Consider the following 19489-nt stretch of genomic DNA (forward strand, 5'->3'; position numbering starts at 1 on the left):
TCTTTTTCTAGAACTTCAACGCAGTTTTCCTTAATAATTTTTGAAATATGAGCTCAAAGATATAGCTAAAATAGGTAATAAAAGAGATATAGTACATTTTGATAAAAGGTATCATGGACAATGAAGTGTACACTCATACACACACACACACACATAAATGTATATGTACTCAAATAAATATAAATGCAAATCATTCCCCAATTGTAATGTTAATAATATTTTAATATTGTTTTTTTCATAACTTTCAGGTAGTCCAACAATTCCTATGTTTTCTTCTCCATCCATTCTCTAGGTGAGTTTGTTTTTAATGAAATGTTTCAGATTCTCTTCTATTTTTTCTAGTTTTATCATATCTAGGTATCTTATGTCATTCACTCCACTTGCCCAAACCTAGTTTTTGAGGTGTTATTTTCCTCCTTAAGATGTAATATCTCTTTTTCCAATTGGTTAACTATCGTTTCATAATTTTCTTGAATTGCTTTTAACTTTTTTTCCAGTTTTTACTCATTCTCTCATATTTGATCTTTGAATCCCTTTTTAAAGCTCTTCAAAGATTTCTTTAGGGGCTTGTGACAATTTGACATTACTTTTAGTGTAGGAATGGCTTTTTCTTACCTCACTGTCTTCCTCCGAATATAAACCCAGATCTTCTTTTACACCAAATTAGCTATCGATGGCTGGTTCTTTTTCCTTTGTTTATTCATTTTTTTAATTTGTATTTTATTTTTAGCAACTTAATATTATCAATATCAACTTTTAATCACAAGTTGTGGGTAATGTTGTGCTAGGCCTCAAGTCCTTCTCAATATTGTTTCTGAATTCTGTCAAGAGGTTCAAACTCTGAGACTTCTCTCTTTTCCCCCTAAACCACAGTCATGCTGTCTCAAAAATGTTCTTACTCTCTACAGCACTGCACATTAGACTCTCACTGGCTTGCGATCACTCCTCTTCATCCACAGTCACAGCCAGGTAGCATATCTAGTCAGCACTACCAGGCCTGACTTCAAGAAACAGCAGGTGATCTTTCAATCTTCCCTCACTCAGCACCTTCTATTCTTTAGATGAAAGCTGATGAGTTAAAAGTTCATGAGATGAAAGTTCCTGAGGTGAAATTTTGTGAAGTTTAGTCTGCTGCCCTCTGGGTCCACTATTTGTTGCTTCAGTGGAGTCGGTCTGGTCTAGAAGTGTTTACACTTCATTCAGGCCAAACCTCAGCCCCTGGAGTCTTCCCTGAGGTCCTCCCAAGATGTCCTAGGAGGACAATTGCTTTGCTCCTTTATTTTTGCTGTGTTATCTTGATTTCGTGGTGATTTTCTGTCTTTTTGTGGAGGAAATCTGGAGAACCTGGAAAAGTCTGACTTACTCCATCATCTTCCCATAATACCCTTAACAATAACCATAGCTAATATAATTCATTACTTTTATAAAACTACATGTTCAATTTTAGTCATTAAATACATAATTGCGAGGAGTCCATATGCTTCACCAGACTGCTAAAGGATGACAAAATGGTTAAGAATCCCTGATTTAGGAGGAAAGACAGTGAGTATATATATATATATATATATATATATATATATATATACATACACATACACATACATATACATATACATAGTATGTATATAGATATACATGCACACTCAAATACACACACACTCAGAGTTCAAGATACTAATAAATAAAATTCAGTTCAACATATCCAACAGGCTGTTGATTTGAGATTATGCTCAGGGCAGGGTTAAGGTGATAAATTGGATAGACAATAGCTAGGTAGCTAGAGACAGACAGACAGACAGATGGACAGATGGACAGATGGACAGACAGACAGACAGAGAGAGAGAGAGAGAGAGAGAGATAGATAGATAGATAGATAGATGATAGAAAGATAGACAGACAGCTTTGGTAGTTAGCAGAGAGGTGATGATTGAAGTCATAGATGCAAAAAAAGTCACAAGTGAAAGAGAAGACAGGTCATGATAGAACCTAGGAATAAATACAGAGCTAACTTTCTATTCTCATCTAATTTGCCTTTTGATGTAGCCATGATGCATAACTAACAATTACGAAATTTCAGGAGAATATTCCTGTGTGCCTCAGTAATTCATGTCTCTTATCAAATTCTTCTTTTGTTTCTAATTCCAACTCAGTGCTACTCTTGGATACTCCCACCAATGTCTAGGATTCTTGTATTTTTAGTGTATCATTTTATTTGTGTACATTCTGCTGGTCTTATTTTGTCTTTGTGGAGATCCTAAGTCCTGGGAAATCATGCATAGATAAATAAGACTGGCAGAACAATTTCTTATGATCTTGACAATGAGAAATTGATTACCCTTTTCCTGAGTCAAAGAATCAGTGGCTTGCAGGAACTAGCTCATACCAACTTGAGACAAATGATTCTTAAATTTTTAGTGTGAGCATTTATACGTTGGAAATGGAAAAATGCTACAAAATGAGGACTGGATTTATTCTTTTGTTAATTTGTAGCCTTTAAAATGACAGAAAAAATATTAATAATGCAGGTTGCAATTAAAAGCATATCATGTGTACAATTTTCCCAGAGAGTCAGTTGTTAAACATTTCCCAGCATACCCTTAACAAATGATTCTCTTTCTTTCTCTCTGTCTTTCTTTCCTCCTTCCTTCCTTCCCTTCTTCCTTTCTTTTTTAAAATGTCATTTGGGATAGAATGAAGAGACATTTTCTGTACTTGATGTCACTTCTATTTTTCTCTTTGTTGCACTAATTTCTGGTTATTAGATTTCCAAGAGAGCATCAGGGGTCAGGGACAACCCCACTTTGGATCTGGTCACTGCTACCACCTACATACATCATCATTTTCTATGCCAGAGCTATAACCTCTAGTACCACATTTTCAACTGAATGAATGTTTTTATCCTGATATCATCACCCTACCTAGCACCTCAAATTCAGCACATCCAAGCTCTCTTTTTTCCCCTAATTTCTCTGCTACTCTTGATAATACCATCCTTTATGCAGTCACAGCCAAGCCAAAAACCCCAGTGATCTTTGATTCTGCCCTCTCCCTCACCATATAAATCAAATCTGTTGTCAGGTCCTATCAATTCAATTATCAGACAATCTTCTTTCTAGTTCCTCTGAAACTACTTTAGTTCAAGACCTCATTTATTTTAATCATATTGTTACCATCCTAACTGTTCTTTCAACCTCCAACCTCCTAGACCTTGAATCTATCTCTAATACAATAATCCACATAATGGATTTAATACCCAATCATATTATTTACTCAAAAACTTCAGTTGCTCTTCATTGACTATGAAATAAAAATAAATTTTTTATCCTTATATTCACAAAGTTTCATAATCTGGCTTCCACTTGACTTTCTGATCTTACTTCATACTACCCCTTTGCACATATCTTTCATATTTTATACATAATGTCTTAATTTTACCTTGCCATCTCACATCTTTAGGCCATTGTTTGTGTAATTCTATATACTACTTCCATTCCAGAAATCTTGCATTTATCATTAAATCTAACTTAGGTTTCACTTTGGAAAGAACATCGGCTCTGGAGCCAGAGGACCTGATTCCAGTGCTGATTGTGTTGCTTACTAGTTGGATGACCCTGGGAAAAATACTTAATACTTAACAACTTAACTTCTCTGGGACTCAATGTCTTATGAGGTTCCCTTCAGCTCTGGACATCTCATCCTTGAGGCAGCTAGATGGTGCAAAAGATAGTAAGCTGAGTCTAGAGTTGTGAAGATAAGTTCAAATCTAGACTCAGACACTGTGTGCCCCAGAACAAGTCATTTAACATCTGTTTGCCTCAGTTTTTTCAACTGTAAAATGGGGAGAGTAATGGCATCTATCTTTCAGGGGTTTTAATATATTTATAAAGCAATTAGCATAATATCTAGCACATAGCAGGTACTATATAAGTGCCTATTTCCTTATCTTTCTTGTGACCTCTTCCCCACATGAAAGCTGTTGCTATCTTCTTAAAATCCTTAAAAGACATGATCTAGATATTATACTTATCACATGCCTAGTTACATATGTGCTTATTTTTCCGCTTTTTTCAACTGCAATGTCCTTGAGAATAATAACCATGTCAATTCTGCTTTTATATACTCAGAATCTAGCACAGTGCCTTGTACACAGTAAGTGTTTAAAAATAAACTCTTTAATCACAAAATCTCAGTTGTAAGTATTCTTACAGGCCATTAAATCCACTTGTGCAAGCATCCACTCTGTAACATAGCCAACTAAGAGTAATCCTGCCTTTGCTAGAAGACTTCTAATGAGGAAATCCCACTCCCTCAATCTCAAGGTAGCCCATTTCACTTTTAGATGGGCCAGATTACTAGGATAAGTTTTCCCTGACATAAAGATGGTCTGAAAATGTACCCATTGAAAGGGTCCCACATGTACAAAAATATTTATAGTTGCACTCTTTGTGGTGGCCAAAAACTAGAAATCAAGGGGATGCCCATCAACTGGAGAAGGGCTGAATAAAAATTATGGTATATGAATGTAATGGAATACTATTGTGCTACAAGAAACGATGAACAAGAAGACTTCAGAGAGGTCTGAAAAGACTTATATGACCTGATGCTGTGTGAAAGGAGCAGAACCAGGAGAACTTTATACACATAAACAACCATAGTGTGTGAGGATTTTTTCTGGTGGACTTAGAACTTCATTGTAATGTAAGGACTTAAAAAATTTCCAATGGTCTTTTAAGGCAAAATGCCTTCCACATCCAAACAAAGAATTATGGAATTCAATTGCAGAATGTAGCAGATCATTTTCTTTTGTATTTTATTTTGATTTGTTATATGATTTCTCTCATTCATTTTAATTCTTCTACACAACATGACTATGGTGAAAATGTATTTAATAAAAATGCATTTGTAGAACTTATATAAAATTGTATGCCTTCTTGGGGAGGTAGGGGAGAGAGGGAGGGGGGGAAGGAGGGGGATGTAGTGAAAGAAAAAAATCTATGTTGTATGGTAGTGATTGTAGAACACTGGAAAGAAAGGAAGGAAGGAAGGAAGGAAGGAAGGAAGGAAGGAAGGAAGGAAGGAAGGAAGGAAGGAAGGAAGGAAGGGGAAAGGAAAAAAGAAAGGAAGGAAGGAAGAGAAAGAAAAGAAAAGAAAATGTACCCCTTGCTCTTCATTCTGCTTCTGAAGTCAATCAGCACAAATTTAATTCCTCTTTCATGTGAGAGAAACTAAAACATTCAAAACAGCTATCATTACCTACCTAAGCCATGTCTTTTCAAGGCTAAACATTCCCAGTTCCTTCAATCAATCTGCTATGGTATAATCCTGAGATACTTTTTTGGTCATTGAGCTCTGGGTGCTCTCCAGATTATAAATGAACACCTGAAATGTGGTTCTTCAAACTGAATGCAAATGTCCTTGTGTGACCTGATCAAGACAGGACACAACGAAGTTATTAGTGTCTTTGTTTTAGACCCTTAGTAGAGTCTTAGATGACATACAGGTTTTTTTGTCTCCCTTGTCACACTGTTGATCCAGTTTAAGCTGTGAGGCATCAACCCATCCAGATTTTTTTTAATGAAATTTTCTCTTATTTTTCTTTGTATCCCCAGAATTTAGCACATAATGCCCAGAACATAAAAAGCACTAGGGGAAAATGTTTATTTAGTGACACTATCCAGACATGCTTCTCCATCTTGTATTTTTGAAGTTCATTTTTAAACCCATGATTAGGCTTTTATCTTGATGCCTACTAAATTCCATCTTGGGAAGCAGTGTAGCATAATGGAAAGGGCAATTTGTCTTGGAGTCAAGAAGACCTGTATTATAGAATCAAATGAGCAGAGTAACTTAGTGTTTGATAAATCCAAAGGTCTCATGTATTGTGGTATGAACTCAGTATTTTTTAAAATCATTTTTATTTATTTTGTTAGATATTTCCCAATTACATGTAAAAAAAAAACTTTTAAGAATCATTTTTCTAAGAATATGAGTTCCAAATTATTTTCTTTCCTCTAGCACCGATTCCCTTCCCCTGCCTTTAAGAGAGAAATCACTTTGATTTCATTTCTATATGTAAGGTCATGTGAAGGATATTTCCATACAAAGTAATAGCAATATTGTAAAGATAATCAATTGCGAAATACTTAGCTATTCTAATTAATACAATGATCTAAGGTGATTCCAAAGGATTCATGATGTAAAATGTGATCGACCTTCAGATAAAGAACTGTTGGACTTAGAGTGAAGATTAAAATATGTTATCCTTAATTTCTCATGCTTTTTTCAGAACATGGCTATTGCAGAATCATGTTTTTTATGACTTCATAAGAATAATGGTTATTGCCTTTTCAAAGAGTGGGGGAAGGGTGAATGGATCGAGAGAATTTGGAACTGAAAATAGTAAATTAAAAAAGAAACGGCAAACAAGTCTTGGATTCAAAACTCTGCTGTGATGTATACTTGTTTTGTAATCCTAGACAAGCTACTTAACCACTCAGTGTCCCTAGGCAATTTCTAGGAAATCAAGTTTCAGAGAAGCTGCATTGGTAAAGGAACTTCTTGCACCAGTGAAATCACAAGTCCTAGATAGATAGATAGACAGACACACAGGCAGGCAGACAGGTAGGCAGGCAGGGAGACAGACAGACAGAGATACAAAATGTGCATATAACTATATATGAATGTGTATGTCTATATAAATATATGCTTAGGTGGGTGGGTGTATAGTGTATGTGTGTGTGTGTGTGAGCGTGTGTATCTTATTAGATTTGGCCCTAGATTTTTAATATCATTTGGATCAAGATTCATTTCACATGTAAGCAATTCCTCACAGCCTTTTATTACCTGAAACTTTGATAAGCATGCAGTCTCTGCCTTAATTCGTCAAATTGCAATCTGTTTGCTGTCTCTAGAGTTCATTTTAGAGAACACTGAAAGAACTCACTAAAAATTAAAGAAGACTTGGCTTTTCCAGTTGAGACTATCATTGTTTTTTCTGAATTCTTTCTTATCATGCTGAGGTTATCTGGATCTTTCCACTTGGAATGACATCAAATGAGATAGGTTTTCTTTCTTGACTTATTCAACCAGAAAAACAAAAAAGATGTAGCACATCTGTCTTTGTTCCAAGTACTTATTTCACAGCATAGGCGATCTCTTGTTAATCCTTTGAGAGTAACTATAATCCCTTGCATTCCTGGTTACTATAGTACTTAATGCCAATTCCAAACCTTTGGGGCACTTGTTTTTATTCTCTAAGTGGCCATTCAAGTTGTTCTATGTCATTATAATGTAATAGCACTAGCCTGAATCTGAGGTCAGATAGGCATGAATTCTCACTGCTACAGACAATCAGAACAGAGTAGGATCCAATGTCAAACAAGGTAAGATCAGTAAGGTTTCAGACAGACAGGGACAGCTCCAGCAGGGCCACTCACAAACCCTGAGACATTTCAAGTGAACTCTTGCTCTGACATGATTCTGCTGGCAACTGGGGACTTTTATCCTGGTAGTTCATCCAGTAGAATAAAACAAAATAAATAAGACAAAATAAATGGATAGACAGATAGCTCCATGTATACAGAGGATGACTGGAGTAACAAAAAAAGATGGAAACACTAAAATAAAGCTGATCACTCTGTAAATGTAAAGAACAATAATTGCAGATTAATGAGATTTGCATAGCTCTCTTCCTTGGAAAGCTGAGGAACCACAGGCTATCAGGTATAGTTATTGTACTGGGTTTTTAAAATTTATTTTCTTTACCAAAAAACACTGGGTGATGGCAAATTGGCAGCAGGGAGAGTCATTCCATAAATAGAAAAAAGAAAAATCTGTAAATAAAACATGTGTGTGTGTGTGTATATGTATGTATGTATATGCATACCTCCTTTACTATAAAGTTAAATAGGTTTGTGTGCATGTTTTATTGATACCTTTATATATATATGTATATATATAGGTTTCTAGGTTTCTTTTCCAAACCACCTTGTCAACTAAAATTTAAATATGTACATATGCATACATACATGTGGAATTTATACAAATATGATGCAAAAATATACATATGCCTGTGATATGCATATGTGAAATGTGAATCTATGATTTAAAATTGGATGTTTGTGTATATGTATATATACACATATATATATAATATGTGTGTAGTTTTATTTATGCCTTTTTTCCTGTCTTGAAAGATCTTGGTTTCATTTTTAAAATATTTTTTTAATCAGTAAGCATTTCTTTCTCTCCCTCCTACTGAAATAAAAGAAAAAAACAAAAGCTCTCACAACAAATATGTATAGTCAAGCAAAATAAATTTCTACATTGGCTGTATCTCCCAAATATAGATATCTCATTCTTTACCCTGAGTCCATCACCTCTCTGTCAGGAGGCAGGTAGTGTGCCTCATCATCAGAACTCTGGACACTCACCTTTTGTTATTCAACCCCTAGCAGCCCCCATCAGTTCAAAACAATCAGATACCCAGAACTATTAGTAAACTGAGGCCCAAAGAGGTTAAGTGATTTGCTTAAAATTCCTTACATGAGTGGTAGAGCTGGAATTGAAAAACAGGCCTTCTGACTTGAAATTCGCCACTTCCCTCTCAGTAGTTATTAGGAACAGATAGACTTGTCTTAATGTTCAGAATTTCCTTGAATTTCCATAAGTCAAAACAGCAACTCATTTATTCATGCCTGTAGGCAGAGAGGGAGAGCAGGGATAAATTAAATACATGGATAATCCCTCAACCTCATCTTAATGATTGTTTTCAACTCCCATATCTGTAGCATTTACTATCTGTACCATTCATTTGGCATTCAGTGTTCACTGCCTTGTGTTGTTAGTTATGTATGTGTGTGTGTGTGTGTGTGTGTGTGTGTGTGTGTGTGAGTGTGAGTGTGCAGCCTCTATCTCCACTAAGGCATAAGGCCCTTGAGAGCTGGGTTATATACTGTACTTGTTTTTCCCCTCAGTGCCTAGGACATCATCTTGAGCATACTGAATTGGGCATTCAATAAATGCTTGGTGATGATAATGATGCAACTTGATAGCCTTGCTAGGGCTTATATGTATAATCAATTCATCCTTATACAGCAGCTGATGATACATTCTATGGATTATTTAGGCTCCTTGCTTCCCCTTCTATGCCCTCATCAACTACCTTTTGCCATTGCACTCTGAAACCTTTCCAAGCAAAGACAGTTGGTGAGGAAGGGCAGAGAGAGAAGGTAAAGTTCCAGCCAATCAAGCCTTCCCTGACTTGGGATCTTGGGCAGAAGGTTTATTGGAGGAAGAAACTGAAAGGAATCATTAAAATGTGGTTTAAGGATTATCCTTGGATTTCATTTATCCCTACTCTCAACTTTCCCTACAGACACCAATAATGAATTTGCAGCATTCTGATTCATGGAAATTCAATGAAATTCTGATCTTTAAGACAATTATAGTGCCTCAGAATTAGAACAAAATATCAGGCGGACTGTTCAAAGAGAAGTCTGTACAGATTTCATTTTTGCTTCAAAAGTGTTTTATTCTGTTGCAATGATACAACCATTACCTGTAAAAATCAAGTGATCAAGAAGAAAAAAAATCTCCTTGAAATTACAGCTTGTCAAACTTAGTTGGGGAAAGGTTTGAGAAAATACACACTTGAAAAAAGAGAGAAAAGAATAAAAGAAAGCTCCCTTCCCAAGCACAGAAATCCATCCCCCCCAAAAAAATCTGAGTGCCTTCCAAAGGAGGTCATTTCCAGTGTTCACATTTTCCCACAAAAGTGATCTCTGACTATGGGGACAGGGGCATTCTATCAAGGTCTACTAACCAACAGAGGGAAAAACTCAATTAAGGACCATAGGTATGTAAAAAGCAATCAACTGAATTCCCTTTTTTCTTTTTTTAAATAGAATTATTTTATTTGCTTTCAGTGTTTGACAATCATTTCCAAATATCTTAGATTTTTTTTCACTTTCTCCCCTTCATTCCCCCCTCCTTCCCCACACCCTCCCTGAGACAGCGTACAATCTCATATAGGTTCTACACATACATTCCTATTAAAAGTATGTTGCATAGAAGAATTAAAATGAATCAGAGAAACCATAAAACAAAACAAAACATATTACAAAAGAAAATGGTCTGTTTCTATCTGTGATCTAATTCTATAGTTCTTTCTTGGGATGTGGAAGGTGTTTTGCCTCAAGAGACCATTGGAAATTTTTTAAGTCTATGCATTTCAATGAAGTACTAAGTCTACCAGAAAAATTCCTTTGTTGCTCTGTACAAAGTTCTCCTGGTTCTGCTCCTTTCACTCAGCATATAAGTTCACTCAGTTCATATAAGTCTTTCCAGGCTTCCCTAAAATCTTCCTGTTCATTGTTTCTCATAGCACAATAGTATTTCATTGCATTCATATACCACAACTTGTTCAGTCATTCCCCAATTGATGGGCATCCCCTTGATTTCCAGTTTTTGCCCACCACAAAGAGAACTGCTATAAATATCTTTGTTCGTGTGGGACCCTTTCCCATTTTTATGATCTCTTTGGGATAGAATCCCAATGAACTGAATTCTTAAAAAAAAAATTCTTTGAAAAACAAAACAAAACAGAGAGACACATAAGAGACTGTTTGACTGAATTATAAATTAAGACCAGGAAATATAAATATTATTTAATAAGCATTTTCCATTTCATTTTCTGATGGTTGAAGCAAGTAGAATCACTCTGGCTCTTTCACTAAAGCAGTCATTTATTTCACTTCTGGTCTCCTGCTGCTACTGCTGCAATTTTGGTCAAAGTAAAGATTCTAAAGGCTACAGGTGAAAAGCAATTAAAAGAGCTAGGAGTAATGGTTAATCCAGTCAACTCAACTTCAAAGGGCAGTGTTAAGAAATGGAAACATTCCAAAGCAGAAAATCCCACTGAACAATTCGGTGAAACAAATAGAGGTTAGCTTTCCAACTTTTTCCCCTCTGTCCACTATGCTCACTGAATGTGTTGTCTACCCCTGGCTTTGTCTAAGTCTTTGTTTCTGTCTATATTTTTCTTCTACCTCTCTCCCTCTCTCTCTCTCTCTCTCTCTCTCTCTCTCTCTCTCTCTCTCTCTCTCTCTCTCTCTCTCTGTCTCTTCCTCTCTCTCTCTGTCTCTCTGTCTCTGTCTCTGTCTCTCTCTCCCTCTCTCTCTCTGTCTCTCTGTCTCTGTATCTCTCTCTGTCTCTGTATCTCTCTCTCTCTCTGTCTCTCTGTCTCTGTATCTCTCTCTGTCTCTGTATCTCTCTCTCTCTCTCTCTCTCTCTCTCTCTTTCTCTCTCTGTCTCTCTCTCTCTCTCTTCCTCCCTCCCTCTCTCTCGCTGTCTCTCTCCTCCCCCTCTCTCTGTCAGTTTCGCTCTCTCCAGCTTCCTATATTTTCAAATCAATCTTTTTCTCTCCATTCTTTGTTTTTAACTTTTTTTCTCTCTCCAGCAGTCACAGATTATATACCCTAATTCTGTCTGACTCAGTAGTCAAGAATGCTACTTACTACATAGCACGTACTACTAATATGAACTTTTGTTGCAAGAAGAAATGACAAAGAGTAAGGATGGCCCAAATATAAGAAAAATAGAAATAAAAGCACATCAGTAACATCATCTTTGTAAAAGTATAATATCCTTTTTTCTTTTTGTCTTTTTAAAATTTTGTATTTTATTAAACTTAATTATCATCAAACAAACTTTTCAATATGCAAAGGAAGACCCAGAAGATTGTCTAAAATATTAAACTTCTTTTAATTTGTTTCTAAGTTACACACACACATATATACATATATATGCATATATATTTATATATAGATATACATGTGTGTTTATATATATATAGCAAGATAATAAAATTTCTTTGTGATATCAAATACTTTTTTTTTGGTTTTCTTCTATTCTACCTTTAAAAGTATCTTATTGATGCTTTTTCCTTATCCATAATCTATCAATACTCGCTAACCTACTTTCCCTTTCTTTCTAATGAGTAGAAACTCTCCCTTCTAACAAGTGTCAGGAAAGGCACTGAAACTATGTTTTCATTCACATAGGGAATTTTCAGTTAGAAAACTCCCTCTATCAGTGCAATTCAGCCCATTTTCTGCAACTTGGAGAGCTGTAAAGTTTCCTGGAGTGCTAAAAGGTTTAATTACTTGACCAGGGTCCATCATCAGTACGTATAGTATAATTCAAATTGTCCTGAGACCATTAAGTCATACTGCCTCTAAAAAGAAATATTGATAGTCCAAAACAACACTGAATACATTAGCCACTTCTGAGAATGTACTCTATAACCCCTCCAATAACTTGCTATCTTCATCTTTTGAAAATCCTTGACAATTTGGAGAATATAACAGATAGAGAAGCATGGAAGAAGAGGTACACTAACTCACACTTGGAGGAAAAGTGTATATATTAAGTCTTGCTTTAAAATAATTCAAGATATTATTCAAGAAGTCATTAAGTTATAATACTATTTGTTCAGTGATACTACCATTAGGCAGTCCAAAGAGGTCAAGGACAGAGAGAGTTCATACATATAACAATATTTTTGTACCATTTTTTCACTTGTTGTAGTAAGGAACCAGAAACACAATATATACTGCCCATTAATTGGAAAAATATGAAAAGAGTGTCATTTTTGGATAATACTTATTTTAGTTAGCAGAATGTAGAATTTAAATGTGTTTATTAAATGATGTTTTATATTTTCTATTCCATTCATAATTCAGGTAAAAATTAGCATTTTATGTGTCTTTCCCTAAAAATATAAATGAAATTAAATAGCTTATTAGCTCCTTGTGATCATTATTTTTTTTTTCTGTTTGTCAGTGGTTATTGGAAGAATGTCTCTTTCCCTAAATTCAGTGATCACTTCTTGTGGGAGAAGATGTTAACATTTGAAAGTGATTTACTGTATTGGTGCAGTTCTCTATCCCTTTCAAAGATCTTTCCTTTTTCCTTGTATCATTTGATTCTCATGGCAAAAATTCTCATGGATCACTATTTCAATCTTAAATATCAATAAAGTTGGACCCAAATAAACCATAAATTTCTTGGGGTAATATAGCTAACTGAAGAGGTTTAGTTTCTTGATACCAAATCCATGGCTGAAAATAAGTCATATTACTTCTTAATATGTATAAAGCCACTTTTCCATAGCTCTAATAATAGTCAAGCATTTCTTAAGCACTTACTCTGTGCCAATTACTGTACTAAGCACTGAGGATATAAGGAGGAAAGTTTCCAAGACCCCAAACTGAGCTGTCTAGCAGATCCTGGAATAATACAGCACTGAATACCATAGGAAAGCACTAAGAGAACCAGTCAAGACTTTCCCTTCCAAAACACAAAGAGTCTGACCCTAACAAAATATCCAAAGTCAGGAAGAAGCCTGGAACAATCTACAAAAGAGAAAGAGAAAGGGGAGAGGGAAGAGGGGGAATCCCACCAAAGAAAGCTATTGTGGTGAGAGGCAAACCCAAGACACAAAGAAGACAGGTATGATTCAAAAAAATCTACATGCCAGGTCTCAAAAAAAAAAAAAAAGCTTAAGAACAAATTAAACTACAATTATTGAAAGGTAAGAAGCAAGCATTAGACAATTAGCTTTAAAAGACTGTTGTGGTGTTTTTTTTTTTTTTAATCAATAACAATCTGCTGGAAGGAAAAAGTGGGAGGTATATAAGAAAGAATTAGAAAAGATATTAACAGCATGACATAAGAGGTACAAACCCTTGCCCAAGCAACGAAGTTCTTGTCAATTAGAATGGGCCAAACAAAAACCAATGACTCCATGAAACAACAAGAAATATTAAAATAAAGTTAAAAGAGTGGAGAAAATGGAAGAAAATCTCATAGCAAAGACAATTGATCTGGAAAATAGAGAAAGGAGAAAAAATTTAGAATCATTGGACTATATGAACACCATGACAAAAAAAAAATGTTTTAGATATCACATTTCAAGAAATCTTTCAAGAAAACTATCCAGACCCCTTAGAACCAGAGAACAAAATGGAAAGGCAAAGATATAAAGACACAACCCTTCTGAGCCTGTAGAGCTCAAGAAGCAACCACAGACACCATGGCTGCTGAAGAGGCTCAGATATCTTGACTCTGGGTGCCCAGGTTGTGTGTGTCCTTCTTCAGTCCACTGGTCCCAGAGTGCTCCCTTAGGTGTATTTTACATAACATTGTGGAGAGAAAAGATTTTTTTTTAAATTTAAGACATGGCTTGATAACATTTCTATTATATTTCTTTCCATGACAGACTTGCAGAAAAATAAAAGTATGGATCTCCTGATTAGTCTAAATGGAGCAATGTAGGTCAGGAATCTCTCTAATAATCAAGACACTCTGATCAAGTGAGACTTCCTCAAACTTCTTCCCTGAAATTCAGTTTTTATTTATTAAAATGCCTCAATCCTCAGATGTTACGCTACCTAATCTTGAGCTGTGGAATAAGGTTCCAAGTGTCTCTACAAAGGTGTGGCACTTGGACTGTAAAAACTCAAGTGGGCAGATTGATGACTCTATTTTTGATGCATTATATTGAAAGAAAGTTTATTTGAAGATAATTTTGAGAATGAAGCATTGAAAGACTAAGAAGCCAATGAGACCTTAGTTGAATATAGTGCTGGAGTAAATGTACTTTACCACAAAGAAAGACTTCTCTCCAGACGGTTAAATGACTGCTCCACAAAGCTCTAGGATATGAATAAAGGACAGTGCATATATGGCATCCATACCCACACTTGTGCTGCTATGAAGTCTGATGAACAAAAACGTGTATCTGGGCAACAGCTAAAAATATGACTTTGGGTGCTGAGGCTGCCAGTTGTAATGTGGCTTCTGTGGGAGCCAATTTTTCACAAACCACAGTTCATACCTAATGGTATCATCATGAAATGAATAATCATTATTTTTCCCAGATACGGAGAAATATGGGAGGGGAAGAGAATATTTTATTCACATATTGCAAAGCAGCATGCTAACAGTCTACACAAATGAAACTCATTGGTGCTTAGCTATGCTTGTCATTATAAAAGTACAAATTTGGGGTCTAAAAAGTATAAAGACATTACTAAGTTACATTAAAAGAAACTTCCAAATTAAAAGTCCCAGTAACATCATAGTCAAATTCTAGATGTTTCAGGTCAAAGAAAAAATACTGTGAGCGGTCAGAAAGACCAAGTACCAAGTACCTGGAGCCTCAGATATGATTTAGCGGCCACAACCATAAAGTAGTAAGAAGCTTGGAATAAGATATTTCATAAGACAAAGGAAATAGATTTACAGGCAAAATTAACTTGCTCAGCAAAATTTATTATAATCTTAGGAGAAATAATGAGTCTTAAATGAAAAAGGAAGCAAGGTGAAGCAGTGGATAGATCATGGACCCTTATGTCACAAAGACTAGTTTTTCTAAGTTCAAATTCAGACTCAAACACTTACAGCTGTGTGACTTTAAGCAAGTGACCTAACCCTATTTATCTCAGTTTCCTCATTTATAAAATGAGATGGAAAAGAAAATGACAAACCATGTCAGTATATTCATCAAGAATACCATAAATGGGGTCACAAAAGGTCAGATATGACTAAAAAATGACTGAGAACAAAATGAAATAAAGGACTTCCAAAGATTCCTGACGAAAAGACCATGTAAAAAAACTTTGAAGTTCAAATATAGATATTAAGAAAAATATAAAAATGTCAACAATTAATGAACAATCATAAAGGACTAAAAAAAGATAACTTATTTATATTCAATGGGGAGATGATACATATGTTTCTTCCGAACCATATCATCATCTAGGGTAATGTTGGGAGTCTAAAGAAATAACCCCTGAGAATGTTCTGTTATATCTTGATGATCTTAAAAGAAGAATGAAAAGATAGGGAAAAATTAATATACCAAAGAGGGGAAGAGAAAGCAAGATTAGGGGAAATAATCCCATAAAATCAAAAACTGTGCAAATAGTTGTTTATACAAAGGTAGAGAGGGTGGTGGAAGAGTGGCTAACACCTGAACTTCAGTCTTATTTGGACTAGTCAAGGAAAACAAGAATTCACGCATGCAGAGTTTGAGTAAGGAAATACATTTACTCAATGGAGAAATATGAGGGAAAAGGCAGAAGAGGAAACTAAGAGAAGAACATGTTAAGGAAGGGTTTAGTCCTAAGCGAAACAAACATCAGCCAAGTATACAAAACAATCCATGTCTTTTTGGCCTGGCAAGGAATTGGAAACTGAAGGGATGCCCATCCACTGATGAATGACTAAACAAGTTATGGGATATAAATGTGATAGAATATTGTGCTTTAAGAAAGGGATGGTTGTCAGAGAAACTTTGGAAGATGCTTATGAACTAACAGAATGGACTAAACAGAAACAGGAGAACAATTTCTACAATGACAATAATATGGTGAAGACTAACAAATGTGAATGTATTAGGAACTCTGATGTGTAATAACAAACTATGATTCTAGAAGATGAATAATGAAATATATTAGCTACCTCCTGATACAGGTATGAAGAACTTAAAGTGCAGAATTTTTATATATATATATATATATATATATATATAGTGTGTGTGTGTGTGTAATATATACACACATACAAATATACACACATACATGAATATCTAGAGAGAGAGTGTGTATACAGAAATTTGTTGTGTTAGATTATACATGTTAGTAACAAGGATTTTGTTTTTATTTTGTACTTGTTATGGTTAAGGAATAGGGTTGAGAGGGAGGGGCATATTGAAAGAAAATAAAATATAATGTTGAAAAATTTTAATGCTAATGACAAATGAAGTATTTTATACTTGATACTGAAAATAGTAATGAAACTACTGGGCACACTGGTGTCTAATAAAGTTATGCATGGTCAGACTTGAACATTAGAAAAATCACATTGAGAGGTAAGTGAAAGATAGAATGAATTGGGGAAAGAATTGAGGCAGGGTAACCAGCTAATGAAAAATGTTCAGGCATGAGGTTGTTAGGACCTGTACCAGTTTGGTGACAGCATCAGAAAATAAAGAGAGGTATTTGTGAGACACGCTACAAATGGAGAATCCAGAGGTCTTGGCAACAAATTGTTTGGGGTATGGGAAGTGAGATAAGAGTATGAAGTAGAGGATGACCTCTAATTGAGATCAATAATAAGGAAGCTAGGAAGAAAAGAGGGCTTGGAAAAAAAGAGATCATGATTTCAGTTTTGGACATTTGAATTTGAGATGTCAAAGTATGCTCATTTCAAGATGAATAACAGGCAGATAGAGATCTAAAACTGGATGTCAGAAGAGAGGTTAGAGCTAGATAAATCTGAGAACAATCTTCAAGGGGATGATAATGGGCTTTATGGGGGCTGAGATCATCAGGCGAAATGTGTAGAAGGAGAAAAGGACTGAGGACAGAGACTTAGGGAAAATGTACAGTTAGCAAGCCTGACTTGAATGAAGCTAAGTGACTTTTAGAAGATCATGCAGCTAATACATAGCCAAATCAGAACTGAAACCCAGATCTTTTCCTTCATCTTTTTGTTTTCTTTCATACAGCATCCTTTCCCTCTTTACTTTACTGGAAGGAAAAAAATCGTCTATCTACTTTCTTTCTTTTTCCCTCTTCTTTCTTCTTATGCTTCCTTTGTCCCTCACCACCCTCACCTTCCCTTTCCATGATAGGTCCATTTTCCAGAATTTCTCTCTTTTCTTTCTACTTCAAATTTTCTATCTATAGTTAAGGACTGACCCTCACCATGCCCTTAACTAGGGGCAGACAAGCTGAATACCCATAGTTGGAGCTCTTCCTCCAGTCGTTGCTCTTCCAATTTTTCTTTCTCAACCAAGATCTGCACAGCTTGTGCTCATACCATACTGTCATTGTCATCTCTGCATGCTTGTTTAAAATGTGCCAACATTTCCTGCAGGATTTCCCTTTCCTCCTTCCAATGGGCATATGGACTGCAGTTTAGCAGGTAACATATTCATAGGAAATGTTCATTTGTTACTGATAGCAACCTTCTGAGAAAGGGTTAGCAAAGAAGATTATCTCTATTACAAAGCTGGGGAAACTGAGAAATAAAGAAGTTAAGTGTGCTGCTCAAGGTAAGTTAGTGATGATACCTAAGTTCAATGTTCATCAGTAGATATGGTCAATAATGAAGGACGTAAGGGACAGGAATAAAGACTATAGCTGGAATTTCATGGGTATAGAGAATTCTTGAATGGCATCTTCTCTGCAAATTGTAACTTTAAAGAATTGCCTACAATTTTATATCATTAAAAGGCTAAGAGATCTGCCAGGGTCATACAACCAGTATGTCACAGAAGCAAAACATGAACCCAGGTTTTTCTGGTTCTAAGGCCAGTTCTCTATCCATTAAGCTGTGTCACATACTGCCTCACATGCTCCATTACCATTTTGAACAGTATGAATATATTGTCCTTCTTACTAACTTTAAGCTGAGGAGGAGGGACTGTATTTAACAATTTTTTATATCTCCCAGAATCCTATTTTCCTGCCCTCAAATAGTTTCCAGTCTAGTTAGAGGAACCTAATTAGTACATGATCGTTGGGTTTCTCTGAATCTTTTTTTTCACATTCAGTATATTTGTCTTCAAAGAGAATCTAGTCTTCTGGTAAGTACCTTCTGTTAGCAAATGGAGCCATCCTGTCTTCATTTCTACATTTTCAAGGTCGGAGGAACAATTATACTACAAATCAGAGTATTAAACATTTTGTCAACTTGTCAGTTTTCTATCTCTTCTTCCCCAGCAGCCAGCTCTGGGGGTTGGGTTATTTCCTAATGGTATTTTTCTTTGGAAAGCTCATGAGAGGCAAGAGATTTTTTTAAGAACAGTTTCTCCATCCCGTAGAAACTCACATTCCAAAAAACTGCTCTAGTCTATTATGATGTGTCCTTTATTCTACCCTTGCTAACCATGGCAAGGCAATAACGGGGGAAGGCAAGAGGTTCCTAAGGAGATCACTGGCACTTTGGCAGCAGGGTTGGTTTGAAAAGTCTCTTGAACCAAGAAACACTTCAACCCACCCACCCCTGGGAACATGCTGGCATGATAATGAGGAAACTTGGCTGCCCCCAAAGTTGAAGCGAAATCTCTCGTATATTTTTTCATGAAAGCCTGGTATACGAAAGATTGAACTCAACTTTCCCTTTGGGAGTGAGCTCTGCATAGATCAGAAAAAAAACTAAAAGAAAAAAAGAATGATTTTTAAAAACCATTTTTTTTTGGCAAAAATGAAACTTTTTTCAGCTTTCCAGGGGGGATGTGTTATTAGAAATGATTGTTCATTCACAGTTTTATCTTCCAGGCTCCTGTCTTTTCATCTCCTCAAAGACTGGTTTATTTTTTTTCGTGTTCCACTATCATTAGCCCAACAAAGTCACAGCCACCACTCTGAGAACTTCATTTAATGAAAAAATAAACTGAAGGCATTTAAGAGAATAT

The 19489-nt window shown here is 35.6% G+C and overlaps 1 pseudogene; it reads left to right on the forward strand.

Moving 5' to 3' along the window:
• LOC140507895 (F-box/WD repeat-containing protein 2 pseudogene) overlaps window positions 1-14826 on the forward strand; it is a 78470-nt pseudogene extending 63644 nt beyond the window's left edge.
• The last annotated feature ends 4663 nt before the right edge of the window (window positions 14827-19489 follow it).

Source organism: Notamacropus eugenii, chromosome 5 (genome assembly GCF_028372415.1).
Source record: "Notamacropus eugenii isolate mMacEug1 chromosome 5, mMacEug1.pri_v2, whole genome shotgun sequence".
Taxonomy (NCBI): Eukaryota; Metazoa; Chordata; class Mammalia; order Diprotodontia; family Macropodidae; genus Notamacropus; species Notamacropus eugenii.